The sequence below is a fragment of the Marmota flaviventris genome, chromosome 8 (assembly GCF_047511675.1).
Source record: "Marmota flaviventris isolate mMarFla1 chromosome 8, mMarFla1.hap1, whole genome shotgun sequence".
In the NCBI taxonomy this organism is placed as follows: Eukaryota; Metazoa; Chordata; class Mammalia; order Rodentia; family Sciuridae; genus Marmota; species Marmota flaviventris.
The window spans coordinates 17,460,209-17,485,495 of NC_092505.1; positions in this window are offsets into that span (position 1 = coordinate 17,460,209).

The window sequence follows — 25,287 nt, forward strand, 5'->3', positions numbered from 1 at the left end:
CACCCTCAGGACATATTCCAGGAGCACATAGGACTTCAGTCATTTGTAATTTTTTCTTTCATCACCCCTCTCTGCCCTCCCACCCTCTACCAAAAGGGTGGCATTGGAGCAGACCATTTGATACATTGGATTGAGAGGAACAGAGATCTAAAGCTGGCAAGTTGACACTGCAAGGCTACTTGAGTAATTCATTTTATGAGCTGCAGGTCAATAAACTTTTAGACTTTGAGATAGAAGAAAGATGGATGATGATGGGGGCAGGGATGGAAATAGACCGAGCCTGATTCATACTCATGCCTTTTTATAGATAAGACAGGTCACTGCTGGATTCCAACACAGGTGTCTCCTACTTGGATCTTCCATGCCAACATCAGAATACATTTGGGAATAGTTTTTATTAAATTGATATATGAAAATTAGTTTCTAGAACCCCTGAATGCATAGCAGAGTTGGAAATCATGAAGCTAACTAGTCAGCTTAAGGAACTTGGGAACATTTTAAGACACTATTTTTTTTTCTTTTCCCATGGTACTGGGGATTGAACCCAGGGGTGCTCTAGCACTGCCTATATCCCCAGCCCTTCTTATTTTTGAGACAAGGTCTAAGTTGCAGAGGCTGGTCTTGAACTTGAGATCCTCCTGCCTCAGAGTCCTGAGTTACTGGGATTACACGCATCACTGGGCAAGACCTTCTATTCTTAAAGCTTTTATTCCCCTTTCCCATATAAATTTAAAAAATGACTATCATGATAAAAACTAATATTTATAAAGCATTTACCATGTACCAGGCCTTGTCCTAAAAGTCCTTATGTTTATTAACTCTTTTGGTGCTCACTATGATCATACAGAGAGGAACATTATCTCTATTTCCAAATGAGGAAACTGAGGCTCAGAGAGTTCAATTAACCAATTTACATTAGATCATAATGAGTAGTCAAGCTGAGATTCAAAGCCAGTTTCAGCCCAGGGGGTCTGGTCCTTAGTCCAGTCTCCCTTTTGGATCCTTGTGATGTCCGGGTCCTGGGAAAGAGCTGTGCAGTCAGCATATGGCAAGGAGGCAGGCCATATCCTTCTGCTGGTTATAGATGCCTGAAAGGCCTTTAAAAATTTTTCCTTTTTCATTATTGGTTGCACTATATGATATGACCCATATTTGACCCTTCATTTCCAAAAGGACAAGTGTGTATAATTTAGTATAATAGAAGCTGGATTTATATTTTTCAACCCTCTCCTTTCATGTCTCAGTGAAAGAAATAATTAGATCATGTGCAGACCTCCCCGTTTTAGGTCCTAGTTTGGTACACCCAGCATATAGGGCAGAGAATGGATTTTGAAGTTGACCTCACTTGCATTTCATACTAGTTCTAGTTGTAGAACCTGGAGGTTAACCTCTGTATGCCTCTGTTTCCTCAATCTGGGATTCTTGTGGACTAAATTGTGTCCTAGAATTTGGATGTTGAAGACCTAACTCTCAAATTGACTGTATTTGGAGATGAGGCCTGTGAGGAAGTCATAAAGGTTAAGTGACCTCTTGGGGTCCTAAATTTGTAGGGCCAGTGCCCTTAGAAGAAGAACTTGGAGATACTGGAGTTCTCTCTCGCTTCCTTCCTCCCTCTCCTCTCTCTTTCTCCACAGAGGAGAGGTCACCTGAGCACATAGTGGTTTATAGGTGGTTGCTTACAAGCCAGGAGGAGAGTCCTCTCCAGAAACTAAAATCTACTGAACCTTGATCTTACACTTCCTAGCCTCCAAAACTGTGAGGAAATAAATTTCTTTTGTTTCAGACATCCAGCCTATGCTGTTTTGTTATGGCAGCGCTAGTAGACCAAGAGAGATATACAGTGATTAATTAGGGTGATGAATGCTACTTGCCTGCTTCAAATGATAGCTTAAGAAAGGAAGGGCCGGGGCCTGGATTGTGGCAAAGTGGTAGAACACTTGCCTATCAAGCGTGAGGCACTGGGTTCAATCCCTGGCACCACATAAAAATAAACAAATAAAATAAAGGTATTGTGTCCATCTACAACATATATATAAACAGAAAGGAAGGGCCACCTGTTTGGAGGGACAAGTGTTATCCCATGGATATTGTGCTGAAATGATCCCCACCCATTCACATGTTGAAGATCCAACACCCAGTACTTAAGAATGTGGCTTTATTTGGAAATAAGGTCTTGTGGATGCAATTAACTTTAAGATGAAATTGCATTAGAATAGGGTGGACTCCTAATTCAATATAACTGGCATCCTTATAAAAAAATTGTGATGTATAGAGAAATAGAACACACAGAAGGAAGATGATGTGAAGAAACACGGGAAGAAGCTGGCCATCTGTAAGTCAATACCTTGATCTTGGACTTCTGGTCTCCATAACTATAAGAAAATACATTTCTGTTGTTTAAGCCGTCCGGTTTGTGGTATCCTGTTATGGTAGCCTGCTCAAGGTAATACAAATGTGTCCACAGGTCTTATTTTTCAGGGTTCTTGTCCTGTCTCATGGCTTCTCATATCCACCAGAGGCTGAGCAATTCACACCAATGACCTCCTAGATGAAGTTGTTAATTCTTGATATTACTTAGTATTGATAATGATAACTAGATTATGGCAACTGGCACAACCACATACCAATGAAGAAGTCTTGCTGCAAACACCGTAAGCTTATGAAATTCTGCAGAAACCACAGTAATCACAGGGAATGATTAGGAACCAACTTCTAATCTCTCCTTAAAAAACAAATGGTAGAAAAGTAAAAAATAATTCCGTGATGTTTACCGAGTACTAAAACTCAGGTTTAATGATTACTAAACTCATCTCGCATCTCAGCCCTTTGGAAGAATGGAAGAGACACACGTTTCTCAAAGTGGATAATGCATTTTTGATGGTGGGTGAAGAAATAGACCCACATTTCAGGCTTGACCAACTCATTTAATGAAGCACAAGGTTTCAGTTCCCTGTTTACTCTGTTGGACAATAAAATGGAGATCATTAATTATTCTCTGAACTTGTGGATGCTCTCTGTCCCTCAGGATGAAGCGGGTTGAATTGGCTTCCTTTGGACCCCATCAGTGGTGCAACCATAATTAATGCCAGAGGCTAAAATGTGGCCTTCATAAGATGTTCAGACTTAATAAAGAGCATTCATGTTATTCTTCATCAACAAAGCATCAGAAGGATTTTTTCTTTCCTACCATAATTTAATTTTTATTCCTTTCACTGTTTATAACATTTTGGAAGCCCAAATTTGAAGTCCGTGTTGTTTTATTTTTTCACCCACATTTCCTTTGTAAAAGGGTTATTGGCTTAGAGTATTATGTGACACTCTTAAATGCTGGGATGACTTCAGAGGATAAAGGAAGGAGTGGTCTTTTTTCTTCTCCCCCTCTCTGCTCTCTTTCCATCAAATAGATGAAGTCTACAAATTAGATAGAATTAATGTTTTAAACTATCTTTCCCATTCATCCCTTTGCAAAGAAAAGAGGAATTAAGTCAAACCTCTGCACAGGAGACTAGTATTTGCTGCAATGAGTTAAGGCTCTGATTGGCTGTGCCATAATTGTTGAATCAAATGCTTCCTAAGAATCTTTTTTTTTTTTTTTTTTTCCTGTATGTGTACTGCTTTCAGTAGATAACTTCTTTTATAAACTCAATGTTTAAACTTTTTGGTAGTGCAAAGGTTTTTTTTTTTTTTTTTCTCTCTTGACCCATTTTTTTCTTTTCTCTTTTAATGTTTTAAGAGGTTAGGTTGCCACAGATGGCTGGAAATTCTCCTACAATGGAGGAAGAGTTAGGCTCTGGGGACTGGATGGAGATTCTCAGGACGTTTTGGTTCATGAACAACATTGAGTGTGAATTGTTCTGCTTCAAGGTTTGTCATGACCACATGTACACAGAATTCCTCTGCCTGCCCCACAGTACTCACCTCCCTCCATATCTGACCCTTGCCATGCTCTTATCTTAACTGGCCTGGTTCAGTGTTCTCAGCTTCAGTTGGTGAATTGATGAGTCACTTGTAGTAAATCACTCTCCACTGTCTTTCTTTTTCCTTCCTCCTTGAAATGACTGGGGAGACTTCTCTGAGCCCCAGCTCTGTCTATTCTTGCGTTCAGTTTCTGCCTGAAGACCAGCATTGTATAAATCAGGCGCTGGAACCATCCTGACCTCCCAGTGGTACTCTGATGTTGCTCATTATATTAGTCTCCTAGGGCTTTCGTAACAAAGTGCCATAGACAGCATGGTTTAAACAACAGAAAGTTATTTCTCACAGTCTGGAGGCTGGCAAGCTCAAGATCAAGGTGCTGGTTGACTTGGTTCCTGTTGAGGTTTTCTCTTCTTGGCTTATAGACCATCACTCACAATATCTTCACATGGTCTTCCTTCAGTGTGTGCATGTAGAGCGACTGCTTTGTCTTCTTTTTCTTATAATGCCACCAATCCTATTGGATCAGGACCCTATACTTGTGACCTCATTAATTACCTCCTAAATATCCCATCTGTAAATACAATTACACTGGAGTTAGGGCTTCAATATAGAAATTTGGGGAGGGAGGCACAGTTCAGTCCATAACATTTTGCTCTTTGCTGCCACTCTCAAGGTCTGTTTCCCATGAAGAATGTATGTGTCCCCTTTCACACTTTCCAGAGTCTTAACTCATTCCAGCATCAACTTTAAAGTGCAAATGCTCAGCTAAATGTCATCTAAGAAGATATGGGTGAGACTCCAGGTGTGTGATTCATCCCAAGGAAAAATTTCTGTCCAGCTGTGAAGCCGTGAAGCCAGACAGGTTATGTGCAATGGTGGGACAGGCATAGGGTAAATATTCCTGTTCCTAAAAGGGAAAAGTAAGAGAGAAGGAAGAGGGGACAGGTCCCTAGCAACTTCCAAACCTAGCAAACCACATTACATTATGTTGTAAGGTTCAAGAATAATCTTCTGGTTTAATGCTTTATGTTCCAGAACTACTGAGGTGGCATATCACTCCCAAGGCTCTCAGGGGATGTCCTGCTTTGGGTGAAGGCCATCTGGCCTTTTGAAACCAATGCAGTGGTCTTGACAACCCTTGAATAACCTTTGAGGTTATTTTTTCCTCTTCTTGAAGAATAGCATATGTTTGTAGCCAAGTAACTCTGTTGTCCTGTCAGGCTCAAGGAATCTGATAGCCTTCCTTTGCCTGTCCTTTCTTTGTTTCTCTTAGTTCAAACCAACAGTTTGCTCACCTAATACCGTGAGCTCTTTATTGGGTGAAATTAGCTCTTTATTAGTAAGACTAGCTACACCCTCGGTCTTACCTTCAGAAGGTGTTTTCTCATTTTTTACCTCCAACATGGACAGGTCGAAAATTTTCCCAGATCTTCTGGTTCCTTTTTGCTTAACAATTCCTTCTTCATTTCATGTCTCTCCTTTCACATTTTACTATAACTAAGACACTCCTTTGGTGCTTGCCTTAGAAAAATCCTCAGCTAAATATCTAACTGATCACTCTCAAGTTCTACTTTTTGCAAAACAGTAGAACACAAGCACAATTCAGCCAAGCTCATGTCACTTTATTAACAAGGACAGCTTTTCCTCCAGTTTCCAAAAACATGTTTCTTAGTTTTATCTGAAACCTCACCAGAATAGCCTTCTAATCCATATTCCTACCTACCATCATTCTCTTCACAATTATTTATGTTTTCACCAATAAGATAGAAGCTTACTCTTGAGAACTCTCCAAGATCACCATTAGTGTCCATATTTCTAGCATACAGGAGGATGAAGGATAACAAGTGTATATAGTCCAAATACTACCTCCACAGGGGCACAGTTTTGACTCAATGAATTGAAGGTCTATAGATTTTAGCAAAGTACTTGGCATATACTAAAATTCTTAGTATATTTTGGTTTGTGTTGATTGACAAAATTGCATTGACTCATGAAGCCTTCCCTGAAGAATAACCGACATTGATTTCCAAGTTGGCAATTGGCAAAGCTGTTAATTTATGTGGTCAAATTATTCTTCTCTGATGTTGACCATCTCAGTGATTGGTGGCACCATCAATTTTATTGCTTAAGCACCTCTGATTTTTATTTTCTTCAACCTACATATCCAGTTTATTGAGAATTCTATAGATTGTACATATGAACAATAGCCTGACCTTAACTACTTCTAGTCCATTTATATTGCTGCTACCATAGTTCAAGGCAATGTCCTCTTTTGCTGATCTTTTGCTGGATCAGCTAACCCTCACCCCAAAGCATATGTAGCCAGGGTGGTCTTTAAAAAAATGTAATCCAGATATTATATCTTTACTCAAAACTCTGCAATAGTTTGCCACTATTCTCAGAATAAATTACATATTTCTAACCTAGTTTGTAGAGTCCTATCAGACCTCATCTATGTATTTCCCTTTCTTACTACATTTCAGCCACAATGGCCTTGTTGTTTTTTATTCCTGGAAATTTATGATCCTGCCTCCATCTTGAACATTTACACTATAATGGCCACTGGGCTCCTTTTGACTCTAACTTCTCTAACCAGCAAGGGGGAGGTTTCTATGAAATCCAGCAAACAAAATTGTGGAATGAATGCTCTTGCTAATCCTGATCTTCTAGTGAAGTCAACTTCGTAGTTCTCTGCCCCTAGTGGATAAGCCAGGCAAAAATCCAGGAAACTTTCCAAAAGTAACATAAGCTGTTCAGTGTATCTTTACAAATAGTTTGGCTTCTTTTGTGAGGTCGTGGTGACCCCCCAAGGAGGTGAAGTGTGAGTAGTGAGAGACATCTGAGGTACTTAGTTCACGCCGTCTTCTTCAAACCACAGCAAACTAACACTCATGGTGCTGGGTGGTCAGTTCCCAGGGCCCAGGACAGTGCTATTCCCAGAGTCAGTTCTCCACTCTAGAAACTGGCATATTTTATACAGCAGGGAATATGTCTGAAACCTCACAGAATCCCTTGATGCTCAGAGATAAAAATTATCTTTCTGCTAAGATTACCTAGTTCTTACAAAGTGTCTGTTCCCTAAAAGTTTAGTATGTAAAATGTTCTGTTTCCTGATTACCATCTCCTGGGTAAAGGCAGGATACATCTTCTCTCAAAGCCAGTTTAAAGGGTTTGGTATTCCTTCTTGCCTCCCAATTAAAATAAAGGCTCCCAAGGTGGCGATAGGAGAGCCTGCTAGATAGGCTCACGTGGAGGTTATGGATTATTTTGGTAGGGAAGGTCTTTGATGTTCCCCACACTATGCACCAACATCATATTTCTGGAATGTCTTTAGAAGGCAGTGTCATAAAAAGCCCAAACTGAGGTCACTCTTCAGCAGAGTGGCTAAATAGGGAGAGGCTTCGTTTCACAAGCTGTTCATATCTCTAATGTCATAGTATGTTTTGGTGGTGTCACATTATGATGATTATTATGGTAGCTTCATGGTAGGACCCCTACTGAGGGATATGTGTGTGTGTATGTGTGTGTGTGTGTATATATATATATATATATATATATATATATATATATATATATATAGAAATGAAAGAATTATTGACCAAACATTAAACACTTTTTTTTACAGCAAATAGCCCCTGGGCCTTAAAGTAATAACCATATGTTTCTTATTTGATGAATGAAATATATATGTATGTATGTGTATATATATATATATATATACATACATACATATAGGAAGACTCTAAATATATGTATGTATGTGTATGTACGTACATACATATATTTAGAGACTTCCTTTCCCAAGGGAGTCTTCAGTAATCTTTAGGGGCTAAACCATGAATTCTACAGTTAAAACCAAATCTCAAGGTCTTATAGCCATGATTAGGAGTCAGGAGTTTGTTTACTGGAGAAAGAGAATGCTCACTAGAATGTAAACTATATAAGAGCAGGGACTTGTAAATGTATTTGTAAATGTATTCCCAGCACCAGGAAAATTGCCCAGTAAAAATGAATACTCTGTGAATGTTTACTAAATGAAAGAATTATTGAGCAAACATTAAACACTTTTTAAAGCTTATAGAAACAAATATGTAAGAGAAATTTTAAAACATTATTTGATAATACTCTGAATCTTATAAGGCAATACCCTCCTCAAAGACTCAAAATCAGATTTAAACAAATGATAATATGCTCATATGTTTACATTAATTAGTCATGGCAACAATAGTGCTGTGTAGCAAATAGCCCCTGGGCCTTAAAGTAATAACCATATGTTTCTTATTTGATGAATGAAATATTTCATTGATATATATTAATAAAAATCTATGTATATATAAAAATGTATGTATATTTGCATATAAATTTATAATATATATATATATATATATATATATATATATATATATATATCTCAAGTCCCACTTGATGAGTATGTTTATGTGTCAACTTGACTGGACTAAGGGATGCCCAATGCCCAGATAGTTGAGAAAACATTATTTCTGGAACCTGAAAAAGGAGTCTGTATAGTGCTAACTCTTAGATCAGCTGGCTCAATTTTCTCCATTAAGGAGTTCATTAATTTTTTTATAGAAGAATCAGATAATTTTTCCTTCTGAGGATAAACCCCTATCTGTCAGGAGAGGGTTATTTGTTTAGTAACCACTTGTTGTTAGGCTCTGCACCTCACTTCTGCAGTGTGTCATGCAATATCTAGTGTTTCTGAATCTTACCAGCTGACATGTAGCTCTTTCCATTGATACTGCTTCCCTGGGTGTATTTTAGGTTGCAATTTTTTTCTGTTCTGTATCATCAGTATCTACTCCTTCTCATGCTTTGTGTCTTCCAGAACTTTATTTATAGCCGTCTCCTGATTTCTCTTTTGTAGGTTTATTGTGCTACCACAGGGCCTCGGCAGATAGAGGAGATTAACACGTACTCAACTGATTCTTGAACTGAAAGGCCTCTTCTTTAATTTTCTCACCAACCAACTCAAAACCTAATAAATGGCCCCAATTTTGCTGCCTATGCTTTTAGGGATTTCTAAGTTTTCTTTTGGAAAATGGATTTCTTGGGTGAAGGCTTCATTTGCTCACATATTGCTTTGAGGACATGCAGCTCTCAAGTTTCAGCATCCATCTCATCCCTTTCTGTTTTCAAATCTTTATTGTTTCTGCCCAAGCCTCCCTGCATTGCTGTGTTCATGCTTTATAGTCTGACATTTCAAAAGGGTTTATGGTGGGGAGAAAAGGAAACCTATATGCTTAGTCAACCACCTTCAAGCAGGAGCCAGAACATTCAAATTCGTAAATGGTATAATTTAATGACTTTTCTCTTTTAATAAAGTCCTCATAGCCTATAAATCATAAAGATTTCAGAAATATATTTATGCAGACACATTTATAGAAGCTTCTGACTGACTTCTTTTAAAATGTGTTAGATCCTGGGCCAGACATGGTGGTGCATGCTTATAACATGAGCAACTCTAGAGTCTGAGGCAGGAGGATTGCAAGTTCAAAGCCAGCCTTGGCAACTTAGTGAGGCCTTAAGCAACTTAGTGAAACCCTGTCTCAAAATAAAAAATAAAAAGGGCTGGGGATGTGGCTTAGTGGTTACCTGTCCCAGGGTTCAATCAAACAAAAAGCAAACAAACAAAACAACAACAACAAAAAGCTAAGACATAACCTAAATATATTTGGCAATTATAGTCCATTTTAAAATGTATTTTCTTCTCAGAAATTATTAAGATATTATCTATGTCTTCTTTTTTTAAATATCTCTATGATTCAAACCTTTGCCTCTTTTTCTGAAAATGTGTTGTACCTTGAATGTTTTGTATTTCTTATCTTCCAAAGACCATTGATATTAGACCTGAGCCATAGTCGCTTGGAAATTATAAGAAATAGCCTATGTATTCTGTTTTTAAGCTAAAAGGAAAATATAGTGTTTTGAAGACTACACATCCATGAAGTAATCCAACTGGCTGAAAGGGGCTGACCCATAGTGAAAGCAAGGATAATGAAGTGGGTTGAATGGTGGCCCCCCTCAAAGATATTCCCACATCCACATCTTAATCCCCAGAGCCCCGTGTATATTACCTTTTCTGGGGAAAGGGGAAAGGGTTTTTGCAGATATAACTAAGTTAACGATTTTGAGATGAGGAGATATTCCTGGATGGGTCTGAAATCCAAAAAAAAAAAAAAAAAAAAAAAAAAGTTCTCATAATAGAAAAACAGAGGGAAATAATATAATATATTTCAATTAAAGTTGTAAAACTATTTGGAGGGCATATTTGACAAAAATGATTCTTAAGTCATTTATGAAACCTGTGCTTTATTGTTTTAAAAAACAAGTAAAATAAAGTGTTTGATTAAGCGTGCTGATATGTAAAAAGTTATTTTAAAAGTAGGGAAATGATAAACGTGAAATTGAGGATGGTGGTTATGTTCAGGTATCTGTAGGAAGGAGAGGTGGGAGATGGGGATGGGAGGACATATAAATTAGTGTTATGTTATTATATTCTTTTTTTTTTTTTTAGAAGGGAGTGACATCATCCAGTTCTCATTTATTTATTTATTTTTTTAATTTTTATTGTTGGTTGTTCAAAACTTTACATAGTTCTTGACATATCATATTTTACACTTTGATTTAAGTGGGTTATGAACCCCAATTTTTACCCCGTATACAGATTGCAGAATCACATCGGTTACACATCCACTGATTTACATATTGCCATACTAGTGTCTGTTGTATTCTGCTGCCTTTCCTATCCTCTACTATCCCCCCTCCCCTCCCCTCCCCTCCCATCTTCTCTCTCTACCCCATCTACGTAATTCATTTCTCCCCCTTGTTTTTTTTCCCTTTCCCCTCACTTCCTCTTGTATGTAATTTTGTATAACCATGAGGGTCTCCTTCCATTTCCATGCAATTTCCCTTCTCTCTCCCTTTCCCTCCCACCTCTCATCCATGTTTAATGTTAATCTTCTTCTCATGCTCTTCCTCCCTACTCTGTTCTAAGTTACTCTCCTTATATCAAAGAAGATATTTGGCATTTGTTTTTTAGGGATTGGCTAGCTTCACTTAGCATAATCTGCTCTAATGCCATCCATTTCTCTGCAAATTCTATGATTTTGTCATTTTTTAATGCAGAGTAATACTCCATTGTGTATAAATACCACATTTTTTTATCCATTCGTCTATTGAAGGGCATCTAGGTTGGTTCCACAGTCTTGCTATTGTGAATTGTGCTGCTATATTCTTGAGTGGTCAGTTAATATATTCTTGAGTGGTCAGTTAATGGGTATCTATTAGTTGTTAATAAATATTCCAAGTGAACACATTAAGTAAAATGTCCATTCCAATAATTATGATTGACCAAAAATTATGGTTAACCTAATTTCATGCACCTAAAGTCCATTATGAAAATTTAGTGAATGAGAGTAGCTAGTGGAAATTTTTAATGAAAGAATAATGTGTGGGGCTGGGGATGTGGCTCAAGCAGTAGCGTGCTCGCCTGGCATGCGTGCGGTCTGGGTTTGATCCTCAGCACCACATACAAACAAAGATGTTGTGTCTGCTGAAAACTAAAAAACAAATATTAAAAATTCTCTCTCTCTCTCTCTCTCTCTCTCTCTCTCTCTCTCCCTCTCTTAAAAAAAAAAGAATAATCTGTGTATCTGTGGAGGTGGGTTGGGTGAACTTAGGAATAGAGTTGATACTTCTTGATATTAACAATATATTGTTAAATTACAGACACAAAAATAGTGTATTTCATAGGTAACCTAAAGAAATAGTAGGAAGTCCAGAAATTAATGTATGGGTATTTGTGCATATTAATTATGATAAATGATATATTGAAGAGAATAGGGAATCAGACTCACCTTATTCTCAAGTAGCTTTTTATTATCTTCATTGTTATTAAATCATTGTTTAAAATTAATGTATGATAGAAAAAAATCATTTGAAGATTCTCTTGAGATGGTTGTTAAAAATTTAGGAAAAAGATGAAGTTCCATACCCATTTTCCATAATGACTCCAATTAATGTCAATTGGATTAACTATTTAATTAAAATAAAAAACCCTGGAGATATTAAAAAACAATAAAAGCAAGTATTTTTGTAAGCAAGAAGAATGGGAAAGGTTTTTCTGACTACAATGTCAAAGAAGGAAGCAAAAAGACATGATTTTTGCCCTTTTAGTTAAACATTTGGGAATATGCCCTGCCTCCTAGGACTTTGTAGATAGTTGCATTCAGGAAATTTGCACCAGCCTGCTTTCTCTCTCTCTCTCTTCCAAGGATTTGCTTTTTGTTTTTTTTAAAACATTTTTTATTGCTGCATTATGGTCATACATAATGGTGATATTTATTGTAACATATTTATACATGCAGATAACATAATTTGGTCAATTTCAATCCTTAGTACCCACCCTTTCCCTCCCCTCCTCCTTCCACTTAGTCCTCTCCCTCTACTCTACTGGTCACCCTTTTAATTTCATGAGATTCTCTATCCCCCTGCTTTTTTTTGCCTTTTTTTCTTTCTAGCTTCCAAATATGAGAGATAACATACAACCCTTGGCTTTCTGAATTTGGCTTATTTCATTTAACAGAAGGCTCTCAGGGTCCATCTATTTTCCTGAAAATGACACAATTTCATTCTCCTTTATGGGTGAATAAAACTCCATTGAGATGGTGCAATGTGATGGACATCATTAACCAAGTACATGTATGAAGACACAAATTGATGTGAATATACTTTGTATACAACCAGAGACATGAAAAATTGTGCTCTATATGTGTAATATGAATTGTAATGCATTCCACAGTCATATAAGAAAAAAACTCTATTGAGTATTTATATCACATTTTCTTTACCATTCATCTATTGATGGATACCTGGGCTGGTCCAATAACTTGCCTATTGTGAATTGTGCAGCTATAAACATGGGTATGCATTTATCACTATAGTATGGAGACTTCAATTCATTTGGGTAAATAGTGTTATGGTTTGAATATGTGATGTACCCCAAAAGCTCATATGTGAGACATTGCAAGAATGTTCAGAGGTGAAATGATTAGCTTATGAGGGCTATGTCCTAATTTATGGATTCATCTACTTGAATGTATTAACTGGGTGGTAACCATAGGCAGGTATGGTGAGCCAAAATAATCTTCTCCCCCTTGAAGTTGTTCTTGTCAGGTCTTTGGGTCACAGGGGGCAAAGTTAAAATTAAAAAAATCCAAGCAGTGGCATAGCTGGGTCATATTGTGTTTTCATTTCTAGTCTTTTATGGGATCTCCATGTTGATTTACACACTGGTCATGTTAATTTATGATCCCACCAACAGCATATAAATGTATGGTTTTGGTTTTTCTGTGTGAATATATAAACAATTTTTATTTATCCTTGAGTTCAACCAGTGAGTAGGCAGTTATCAGTAAGCAGGAGTCTTAGGCAGAAATAACTTGTCTTTGTTTCTGTTACTATGAATCAGCACTTGACGCTGGTTAATTATATAGATAAGAGTATGGTGCCAGTATCAGCTGGTTAAAGCCTCTCTGCTCCATACTAATGTGGAAGAAGGTATCATATGTTGGGACAAAGTAAGTATCCTAGCTAGGCTCTCCCTTTCTCTTCTTATGAAGCCATTAGTGCCATCATGGATGCTTCACCCTCATGACCTCATCTAATCCTAAATATTCCCTGAAGACCCCACCTCCAAATATCATCAACATATTAATTTGAGGATTATATTTCAACACATAAATTTTTTTGGGAAACATTTTAACTATAGCATAACTGAAACATATATGTAGTTGACATATTCAAGTTCTTTCTTCATTTTAGAAAATTTTTTCTGTATTATATCTTTGAGTATTTCTTAGTAAAACACATTTCATTGAATTTAGAAGGACAAGTAAATATCACCCATTTCTTTTCCTGCCAAATTAGAAAGCAAGAAAGAAACATATCCCAAGAGTAAGATAAATGGAGTTTAAAATGTCACATTTATTATTGTAAAGCTAGAAAATATGACTTTAGAGCTGAGGCCAAACAGATTTATGCTATTCTTTCTGTTACATAGATTTACCCCCTATGTCTCAGGCCCTCAGCCTGCCTCACCAAACTTACTGTGAGACTGAAGGGACTGAACATCTCTATAAGAAGACAGATCAGAACCAAAGGCCAAAGGGCATTGATCTACCCATTTCCAATCATTTATTCCAAGTTCACCTATCAGATAGCTCAGTTTGTTTTGGGGGAAAAACTCAATGAAAGGACAGAGTAAAGAAAAAATTGCTGTTCCATATTTTTTTTTTCTTTTGGAAGGTTGAGTTGAGCTTCCCTCCTATTAATGGAAAGATGAGGTAAGGGGAATGAAGTCATACCAGCATTTTGGGGGGAGCTTCCTTTATTAGACATCAATCATGTTAAGCTATCTTTGCCTAGATTCTATCAGTGTTTAGTTTTAATCTTTTCCATCTGTATTAACTGTGACCATCTCTATCTTTCTCCCATGTCAGTAATTCAGTCTGCAGCTATATGTGTTATGTTTCCTGTTGTAAAAGATTCATCTGTTAAGTCTTTGGTAATACAGTTTAGGTTCTCAGATTGTTTCATTAAAGCTTCCAGTCTTCTTGTGCTATTCTTTTAAAATTTTAAATCAGTATTTGAACATTTTTGTTAATTAATGCTCTAAATAATTTGAAGCACTTGTGAGGAGCTTTCGATCCTTCAGGTATTGTTTTTTTTTTCTGTTTTATACATGCTAATTTCTTTTCTCTCTACCTCCTTCATTTCTTGTTTCTTTCCTTCCTCTCTGTAGTTCACATTGCCCTGCTGTTCCTTCTCTCTTAACTTATGTATGGGTGACTCTGCCTTGAAATCATAGTCATTATGATAGAACATGGGAGAATTCATACATCCATTTCCACCATAACTTTGACATAATTAGTTCCTCCCCTGTTTTATAGTTTCTTTTGCAACTTCTATATCCCTGTCCCTATCAGCCTGGATGAGTCCCAGACCTGACATTTTCTGGTGTTTCTTCTCTATGGTCTATTGTCAACTGCAGTTTTGAATTCTACGCACTTATCCTTTGTCGCTGGGCAAGCTAACCATTAATTTCTTCCTAATGTTGAAAGTTACTAAACTATAGAGTTGATTATAGTGAGTGATTGTGATAAGCCCCATGGTGTCTGGCAGTGAGAGAGGATAGACATTGCCCTTCGACTTGGTGTTATATAGTAATAGCTGAGTTACAGTTTCAATGCTTGATCACTCTTTGCTTTATTTTTTGAAATAGCTTTACCATAGTCAGAACAACTTTAGAGGTGGAAACAAGGAATCATAGAAACAGAGAATGTGAGAAGCTGGGCTCATGATCACTTTGTGTTTCTATAAAGTGTGTAAAGTACTTAAAAATCAAAGAAGCTACTTTTCGACAGAAATAGAGCAGCATGTACAGGAAAATTAGTAGAGGAAAACATTTTTAAAGAGAAAAATTCCAATGAAGCCAGTAATCACGTGAAAACACTGAAGAAACTTTTAGCTGACACTTACATTCATGAAAAACATGGTGAAAATTTCCTCCAAAATATTACAAAGTAATATTCAAAGTTCATTGTGAAAGGAGTTCTAGTGGTATGGGGATATTGTGTTAATAAAATTTAAATATTTTATTTAATTTGATTAGAAACCTTGGATGTGCAATAAATAAATGGGAGAAATAGGCCAAGGGCACACTGATAATGCCAACTTTCTAAAATGGCAGAGTAAATAATTTACTTTCATTCTGTTTAAAAATAGATATACCCATAGATATTCCTTAACATTTTCCCAACAGTTAAAGCAATTTTAATTTCTAGGTTGTTTTTGAAATTAAACATCAAGAGACATTTAAATTCTCTTATTAGCTAATTCAGTTTCAATATTCTCTAAAATATGAAATACATTGGTGAAAAGTAATAAAAGGGGGAAAATGATAATTTGTGCCTGGGCAGTTTGGGGGAATTTTTCTTGTTTTAACATGTTGCAGTACTGGTAGAAAAAATGTACACACCTTAATAAATATTAGTTGAAAAAGTCAGTTTGGTTTTGTCTTTTTAACTACTCTCAGGATGAATTATTTCTAAGACTCCAAGGCCAAGTTTCATAGTCAGAAAATACAAGGATATAGAGTCTTCAGTGGCTTTTAGTTCATTTCACCAGTAAGTAGCAATTCAGAGAAGACTTAAATTCAACCTCAGAAATGAAAATAAATGTCTAAACGTGGCTTTTTAGGAACCCAGCCAACAAAAGAATTTTGTTTGGTGGTGGTGGGAGGTATTTGATGTTAGTGAAAATTTTGAAATCCAAGAGTGTTAGAGAACAATTAGAGCCATCTACTGTATCAGTTTTGATTTTTCTTCAGAGAATCAAAACTGAACTACAGATTTATGATGAGCTCTCTGTCTTAGGAATTCAGGTGATTTTGTTTTTGTTTGATTCAGTTGGGTAGATGGAATTGCAGCATGGAAATACACACAGTTTAAGAGCATTTGAATAAACTTCAGTAATCCTTAATGCTTCTGAAATGTCAAATCAGTCATTTATAAAATAATTGATAACACTGACAAGAAATTTGATTAGTAAACGTTCACTTACCTGAAAGAGCTAATGTGCTTCTTTATACATGTATTATATTAGAAAGACTAAGACTTCTATTCAGAATCTTCTTTACCCAATTTGAAACATACTCAAAAGATCAGTCTAAGTGAATCATTCTGTGACTCTGAGCGCTTGGATTGGCCACTGCCAGGATGATCTGGGTTCATCTCATACATCTTGGAGTTATCAAAAATCTGGGAGAGAGAATAAGATACAATGTGAAGTATAAAGAAATATAAATAGAGAAGGCAGTCCATTATCTGTTAATATAGTGAAATATAGTGACAAAATCCACCTACCTAAGTTGTTGATATTTGAAAAGGAACATAAGTCACACAAAGGGATTTTTTTTTCATTATGTCATGGTAATGAGAAGAATCTAAATCACATTTCCTGTAATGTCCCAAGATTAAATGTTACATATTTGACTTTAAAGAAAGCACATGTTGAGAAAAAGAAACCAACATGTAGTCTATGCTAAGGAATGGGAGGGTTGGTTGGGACTTTGAGACATGCTTCAGAGAACAATGTGGGTGGGGAGTTTTTAAAAAATGAATTATCCACTTGCAACGTGTTCAGAAAATTTTTATCAAGACAGTCCCCTGATTTTAGTAACACATGGGATCTCACACTTTCTCTGAGCAATTTGAGTTTCCTTCTCAGAATCTTGTCACTGTTTAGTCTGAATTGTATCATGTCATAAACTGAAAATTTTATGAGCTCAAATACAAAATGACTCTTAAAAATATACAGCACAAAATTATTTTGATGATAATAAAATTTTGGGGTGATACTTGAAAATTCTTTTTTAATGTAGTACCAAATGGAAGCAAAAAGACTTCCTCCATAGATAAAACAGATCCCAGGGCAGAAAGCATCTCTTCCATCCACATTGGGGAGTGTGTATTAAAGCCTCATGTAATAGGAACTCCTGATGGAATAACTCCTGATTGGACTTTTAGTTTATCAAAATGTCTTCTCTTTATGTAATTTAAAATTCAAGTAGAGCAAATGATATTTACTTTGGTAAGTATTTAGAGAACATCATAAGACATAAAAGGAATCACTGCTTTAAAAATAAATTGTTTCATATAAGTAGCAAAATCACATATAAAATCAAAATCATAGAATTTAACAGACCTTATTTTGGTAAACCTATCATATCTTGTATATTAAGAGGACAGGATTGCATATTGGTTTTTTTCTAATGAGCTTTTCAAAATGTACTTAGTATAAACCAGAGCTTTGTTAGCTTTTGTTAGTTTAAGCAACTTATAGTTTAACAAAGATAGTTGGACATTTTAAATAATTTTGTTTCTGCATGCCTCTCGCTTCCTAAAATACCACAGAAAGGAAAATGCTTTTATAAGGAAAACACTTTTATGAGTAATAGGTCATTATAGTTTTAATGTTTACTTTAGAAAAGATAATTTGACCTAAATGTTTACTTTAGAAATGAAAATTTGAATTTTACTTATAAATGAAATTTTGAACATGCATGATCTTACAATTGAGCACGAGTCAATAGTATTTAAAAAATTTGTTTTATTAGTTCTTTTTAGTTATATATGACAATAGAATTCATTTTTATATAATTGTACAAGCATGGAATATTTCTTATTCTAGTTAGGGCCCCATTCTTATGGATGTACATGATAGTGTGATTTTTGGCAAATAAATCCTGTTAAGTGAATTAACTTTTTTAAAACCAAAATATTCATGTTCATAGTACCCTACCTCCCCACTCTGAAAAAACAAATACACAAAAACCTCTTTTTAGACAGAGTTGCTTACATACTAACCTTTTGATTTTACAATTCTAGGAATATAGTACCAACTTATACCATATTTGCTGGGCAACTATTTTATTCTAACTACTTTTCCAGAATTTTCCAGTTTCTCATTGAATTGTCAAAAAAAAGTCATGGGACAATTATTCTCATATTCCAGATAGAGAATTTGAGGTCTCTAAGAGAGATTAACATGTGTCCCAAATGATGTTGTAAGTGGCAGAGGCAGAACTGGAATCGAAGTGTGACTTCTGAGGCCTCAGTTCTTCGTTTCAGCTCTTAGCTGCCTTGCCCATGACCAAGAGGGCTCTGCTCTAGAATGACTGTTTCAGTTTTTTCCAGGAAGGAGGGGTTCCTGGATTGAATGTGTGACTTTCAGTGCTGCCCGAGGAGGTCTTGGGCAAACCCAGGTGACATGGTTGCTTGATTCATAGGCGTGCTCTCGTGCGTACTGTGGTAGTGGCAAGGCCATGATCTTCTTTCAGAAGCTCCCTGTTCCTGCTAATCACCTTCATGGGGGAGGCCAGAGCTCTAGTCAGGAGGGTGTAAGTAACTCAGATCTCCTGGGCTATCTGGACAGCTGTGCTGACCAGCTCTGGACACAGGGAGGACGCAGCCTGTTGTTTATGAGTCTGTAGCATACCTTCAGAACTCTAAGAGTAAAATGTTGCACGATCTAACAATTGAGCTTGAGTTAATATGGAGTTTTGACAAATAAATGCTGTTAAGTGAATTGACTTTTTTTTTTTTTAAATTGACACTGACACATGCTGTAGATACCCTCCTCTCCACATTCCCAACAAACAAACCTAAAACCCTAAAAAACAAAAATACCTCATCCTAGATGTACTTGCTTTTATAGTTACTGTTTTTTGTAAATTCAGTCCAGGATTCTTAAAAAATATTAGATTTATGTACATCTTTTGTATTTAATGCAAGCAGGATCAGGATGTTCTCCAATTAAAATGCTTTCCTTATCAAAGCACTCTATCACTTAGCAGTTCTTTATTTTCTGAACGATCTAATCCATTACTTAGCAAGTACATTCACATCATCTTTATCTCAAGTGCCTTTTTTTCCCCCTTCCAGTATGATCTTAAGTTTCTTGATGGTGAAATATATACCTTTAGCTGCATAAGAAGTAAGATCACAGACTACTAATTTCTGAATTTTGACCTTGAGCAATGTTACTTAACTTTCTCTTAGCTGTTTTTTTTTTTAATCTAGAAAATAGGGATCATGATAGTTCTTACCATAAAGGAGTTATTAAGGAATTGATGTAGATGCTTTATTATAGGTGGCACAAGAACATGCTACCTACATTGTCATGCTCTTTACTGATCTGGGATGATGCTCTGATGTTGTTTTCACTGGGACACTAGTGTTGCTCTTGATGATTTGGTTGTAGATGGGGAGTTTTGGGCATCTAACTTCTGTGATGAAAGTTTTACAGCTACTTTTTCCAAGCAATAGGAATCAGTGTTGAAAGTTTTACAACTACTTTTTCCAAGCAATAGGAATCAGTGTTATGATTTTGATGTATGTATTTGTTTTCTATTACTGTGACAAAACACCTGAGATAACAACTTAAAAGAGGAAAGATTTATTTTGGCTCATAGTTTCAGTCGGTGGTTGGTTGGCCTTGATACCTTTAGGACTGAGACAAAGCAGTATATCATAGTGGGGTGCTGATGGGGCAGGCACATGGTGGAGGAGGTCTGTTTACCTCATGATGGCAGGGAAGTGAAAAAGAGAGAGGCAGGAAGGGCATAGGGTCTTAATAACATCTTCAAGGACATGCCCCCAATGATCTAATCTCTTTCCACTAGGCCTCACCTCCTTATAGGTTCCACCTCCTCCCAACACTCTCAGGGGTTGGTGACCAAGCCTTTAGCACAGGAGGAACACTTGGGGGGGATTTTAAGAGCCAAACCGTAACAATGTACCAATCAATGCTATGGTGCAACCAAGGCTAGAATGATTCCTCCTGGATTTCAGAGAAGTTGCAACCTTGAACTTGAGGCTAGAATGTTCTTCCCTCTACATAAACTGAGGAAAAGCTCTCTGGTTGTTCTTATGGATCACTTTTTCTCCTGTAAATTTTTTTTATGAATGATTCATAAGTGTCAAAACTAGTATTGCTAAGGAGAAAATGCTTCCCGATTATTTAAAATATTTAAATTTTAACATGTACACTCTATTTCTTTAATCTTATTATTTGTTCTTTTTAGATAGACATGACAGTAGAGTGTATTTTGGCATATTATACATTCATGAAGTGTAAGTTATTCTAATTAGGGTCCTATTTTTGTGGTTATGTAGGATGTGGAGTTATTCTTGTCGTGTATTCAGTCAGTAGCACAACTCTGAAAGCAAATATGATGTATGCTAATACAGAATAGGAAAGTTATGTCCGATTCATTCTACTGTTTTTCCTATTCTCCTTCCCCTTCCCTTCCCTCAATTCCCCTTTGTCTAATCTATTTTTCCCCTCCCACCCTCCCTTGTTGTGGGTTCACATCCACATTTTAGAGAGAACATTCAGCCTTTTGTTTTTTGGGAGTAGCTTGTTTCACTTAGCACGATATTCTCTAGGTCCGTCCATTTACCATCACATGCCATAATTTCATTCTTCTTTATGGCTGAGTAATATTCACGTTTTCTTTATTCATTCATCTCTTGAAATCTTAACATTCATGTGCACCTTAATATAGTGGATTAGGGTCTCTAAAGCAGTATGTGATTGCAAAGCAATGAATCTTGGCAGTAGCCTGAAAAGATTTACCGATTACAAAAAATGCTTCCATTATAATGTAAATTTTAAGTGAGAGAAACGATACCACTGTAATTTAACTGTCCAGGGACTAACACACACTTCTGGGTACATGTTTGTAAAATTCCATATGATTTTAAGTACCATAGCAATGGCTGTCTGCCATGTCCATTACATTGTGTCTGTGATTCTGAATATTTATTAACATAGTGAATCATTCTACCCCTGGTTAATTAGAAGAAGCTGTAACTGATTTAAGGAAGACTGTCATGGGAATTTGCACAGAAACAGCTGTTCTTTAGTAGCTTTACAAATTTTAGAGTGTTTAAGCTAAATAGAGGGAGAGGTACAGATTTGAAGGAACAGGGATGGATTTAGATAGCATGGATTCTTTCCTCTTTATAAAGCAACCTATCTAATATAACAATATTAACAAATGTTTATTAAATTTTAATAAGTACAAGCTTTATGCTAAGTAACTTAATAATTGTTGTTTGGATTCAAAGGTTGTGATCAAGTTTATGAAATACAACTGAAAATATGAAATACTGACAGCAGTTATTTAAAGATGTTTATTTTGGTTGAACACTTATTTGATATGACTGACAACTCTATTGTTGCATCAGAGCAATCTGATGTAAAGATGTTTTAATGGGAAGATCAACAGATGTTTATTTACAAAATTTGACATCCCTTTGCCAAGGGCTTCAGATCTCTAACCTAATTTATTTCCTAGGTCCTCAGTCATTAGAGTAGGAGTCACGCAATGATCTTTGAAAATGGATGCAATGCTTGGAGAGCAAGGAAGCCATTTTGTGACACAATGATAAGAAATTTTAAAAAAAGAGTATGTGTGGTCTGTGTGTGTGTGTGTGTTTAATATGAATGTTTTTCTATAGCTGTTTAGAATTTTGGTGCTGTCAGTGAAAATTATACAATGTAACTAGATGGTGTCACCAGCTCAAGTTGGGAGTTGCCTGAAGCTGGTAGAAGTCAGTAGCACAACTCTGAAAGCAAATATGATGTCTGCGAATTGCTAATATGTCATTAATCATTTCTTCTACCTGCTAAGAGGATTCTGGTTTTGCTGGTCCATGAAGCTCCTAGATACACCCTTCTAGGGGGCTGCCTTCACAGAGGATTTTTTCTGACTTTGTTGATGCAGAATTAAAAGGCAAGGACAGATAGATGACAGAAGGGACAGCAGTCTTACAGATAGATGTGTGTGTATGGGGGATATCTTTTTTTTTTTCTTTATCCCTTCTTTTTAAAAGTCAATGTGTACGGAAGAGATCTGAGGGCAGCTGTGGCATGCAAGGAAGTGGAAATGAGGTTCGGGGAGTGCAAGCGTGGCAGGCAGCTCCTGACACCCTACCCAGCTCCTTCGTCCCTTCCCTAGCATCAAGACTGGGAAACAAAGCACTGCACATCTCCAGCTCCCTTGCAAGTAGGAGTGGCCATGGCCATGATTCTGGCCAGTGGGAAATGGACTAAAGTCTATAGGGAGGTGAAAATTGCTTTTCTGAATAAATCCTTGCCAGGACAAAGTTCTTGATCCCCTTCCCTTCTACCCCAGTGGATCATGAGTATCTTGGAAACATGATGATGAAAGTCACTTAGTAAGAATGGCATAACAGAGAGACAGAAGTTGCAACAAGGTGGACTCCTGCATGGAGCCCGGAGTGCCTACCTCTGGACACTGTGAGGTGAAAACAGAAGAAACACCTTGTGTATCATATAGGGCTCCGACAGATGCAGATGGTGTATCCAAAGACATTTAAACATGATTTAAGGAAGAGACTGACTATTTACAGTGGCATGAGCAAGGAGAAAGGAACTACATTAGTTAAGGGTTTCCAGCGAAATAGAATCATTAGGAAACTTAAGAATTATAAAGAATGGGCTCACATAATTTTGGAGGCTGGTAAATGTAAAATCTGAAAAACTGAGGACCCAGTTCTTATTGTAGAGCCAGGAAGAGCTGATGTTTTGGTTTGAAGGCCATTGGGCAGGAGAATTCTCTATTAGTTGGGTAGAGTCATCCTTTTATTTTATTCAGGTTTCAGCTGATTGGATGTGCACCCCCCCCCCCCACATTATTGGTAGGGCAGTCTGCTTTATTCTGCAATCTGCTAATTTAAATGTTAATTTTATCCAGAAACACCTTCACAGAAACACTCAGAATCATCTTTGACCAAATATCTGGGCACATCTGGCCCAGTCTAGTTGACACACACAACTAATTGTCATAGGAACTAAAAAGAGATAAAGCAGCATTTAAGGATTAGAAACCGTGGAAAGGCTAAAGTTTCAAGGAAGGGAATTGTGTTCATTGGAGCTACCTAGAGCCTGAGTCAGAGAAGGGTCCTGTGACCTGTGGCTCTAAAGGAAAGTAACTCCCAGAGCAACTGCTATGGAAGTGGGGGTGGGGAATAGAGTGTGAGGGGTGGGAGTGCTGGGTTGGGGACATGGTGGAGAAAAAAATATGTGATCCCTTCTTTTTCATGAAAGCCAGAGGGCAGAAGAGCTTGGGTGATGCTAACCATGGAGGTCAGTATCTAGAGACACAGAGGAGGGCAGACATTAGTAATGGTGTGGGGAGACTGAGATTAACCAACACACTGTATAATTGAACCTGCTTTGTAAATAATTTACTCATTAAGTTATTTTTAAAAACTAGCATAATGTAATTGAGTCATTCAATCAAATACAGTCCTAACTGATATAAAAGGTGACAAATATGAGTGATTTTAGTTGCTGGATTTTAATTCACTTGTTAAAAAGCTGCAGTGAAGGAGAGGTTATATATATTGCAATATATTCACACAGTAGTGAAGTTAACAAGGAAATGCCATTTATTTTATTATTTACATATTGAATGGTTCATCTGTGTTTCAATATTGTCTCATTGGGATAATACCATTAGCATATGTAAGTAAGTGATATATGATTTTAGAAGATGGAGAATTAACCTGGTAAATCCAAAATCAGTAAAGTTGAGGTCCCAGTTTCTACTGTAAAGCAGGGATAATATTTAAATAGAAACCACAAATTGTCTACCTTGTTCTAGAACTGGGGTTAAGTAAGGTTGTTGATATAAGACAACATGCATTGAGGTATTCTTTTAAAAATTTTATTATTTTTTATTTATATATAACTGCAGAATGTATTACAACTCTTATTACATATATACAGCACATTTTTTCATATCTCTGGTTGTATACATAGTATACTCACACTAATTTGTGTCCTCATACATGTGCTTTGGATAATAATGATCATCACATTCCACAGTCATTAATTACCCCATGCCCCCTCCCTTCCTCTCCCACCCCTCCACCCTATCTAGAATTTGTCTATACCTCCCATGCTCCCCCTCCCTATCCCACTATGAATCAGCCTTCTTATATCAAAGAAAACATTCGGCATTTGGTTTATTAGGAATGGCTAATTTCATTTAGCATTAATCTTCTCTATCTCCATCTATTTACTTGCAAATGCCTTTGATTTTATTCTCTTTTATTGCTTAGTAATATTCCATTGTATATATATATATGCCACATTTTTTTTTATCCATTCATGTATTGAAGGGCATCTAGGTTGGTTACACAATTTAGCTATTGTGAATTGAGCTGCTATAAAGATTGATGGGGCTGTGTCCCTTTAGTATGCTGTTTTTAAGTCCTTTGGATATAGACCGAGGAGAGGGATAGCTGGGTCAAATAATGGTTCCATTCCCAATTTTTTGAGAAATCTCCATACTGTTTTCCATATTGGCTGCACCAATTTGCAGTCCCACCAGCAGTGTATGACTGTTCTTTTTTCCCCACATCCTCGCCAATACTTATTGTTGTTCATATGCATAATAGTTGCCATTCCCCTTCCAACCAGCAGACCTCCACGGGAGATCAAGCACAGCTGCCCAGACCCACCCACACTGGCCACTGCAAGGCCCAAGCACACAACACGCCTGGTCCACCCCTCCCCTGGTGGGGCAGAGACTGCCAGAGCCTAGCCTCTGGTATAGGACTGCCCCTTCTGACCAGCAGACTACCACGGGAGATCAACCCCAGTGGCCCAGATCTACCAACTCCAACGTACACAGGTCCCAGATCCAGGATGCAGTAGCATCCATTGAGGGGCACCAGCAGGGTCTGGAAG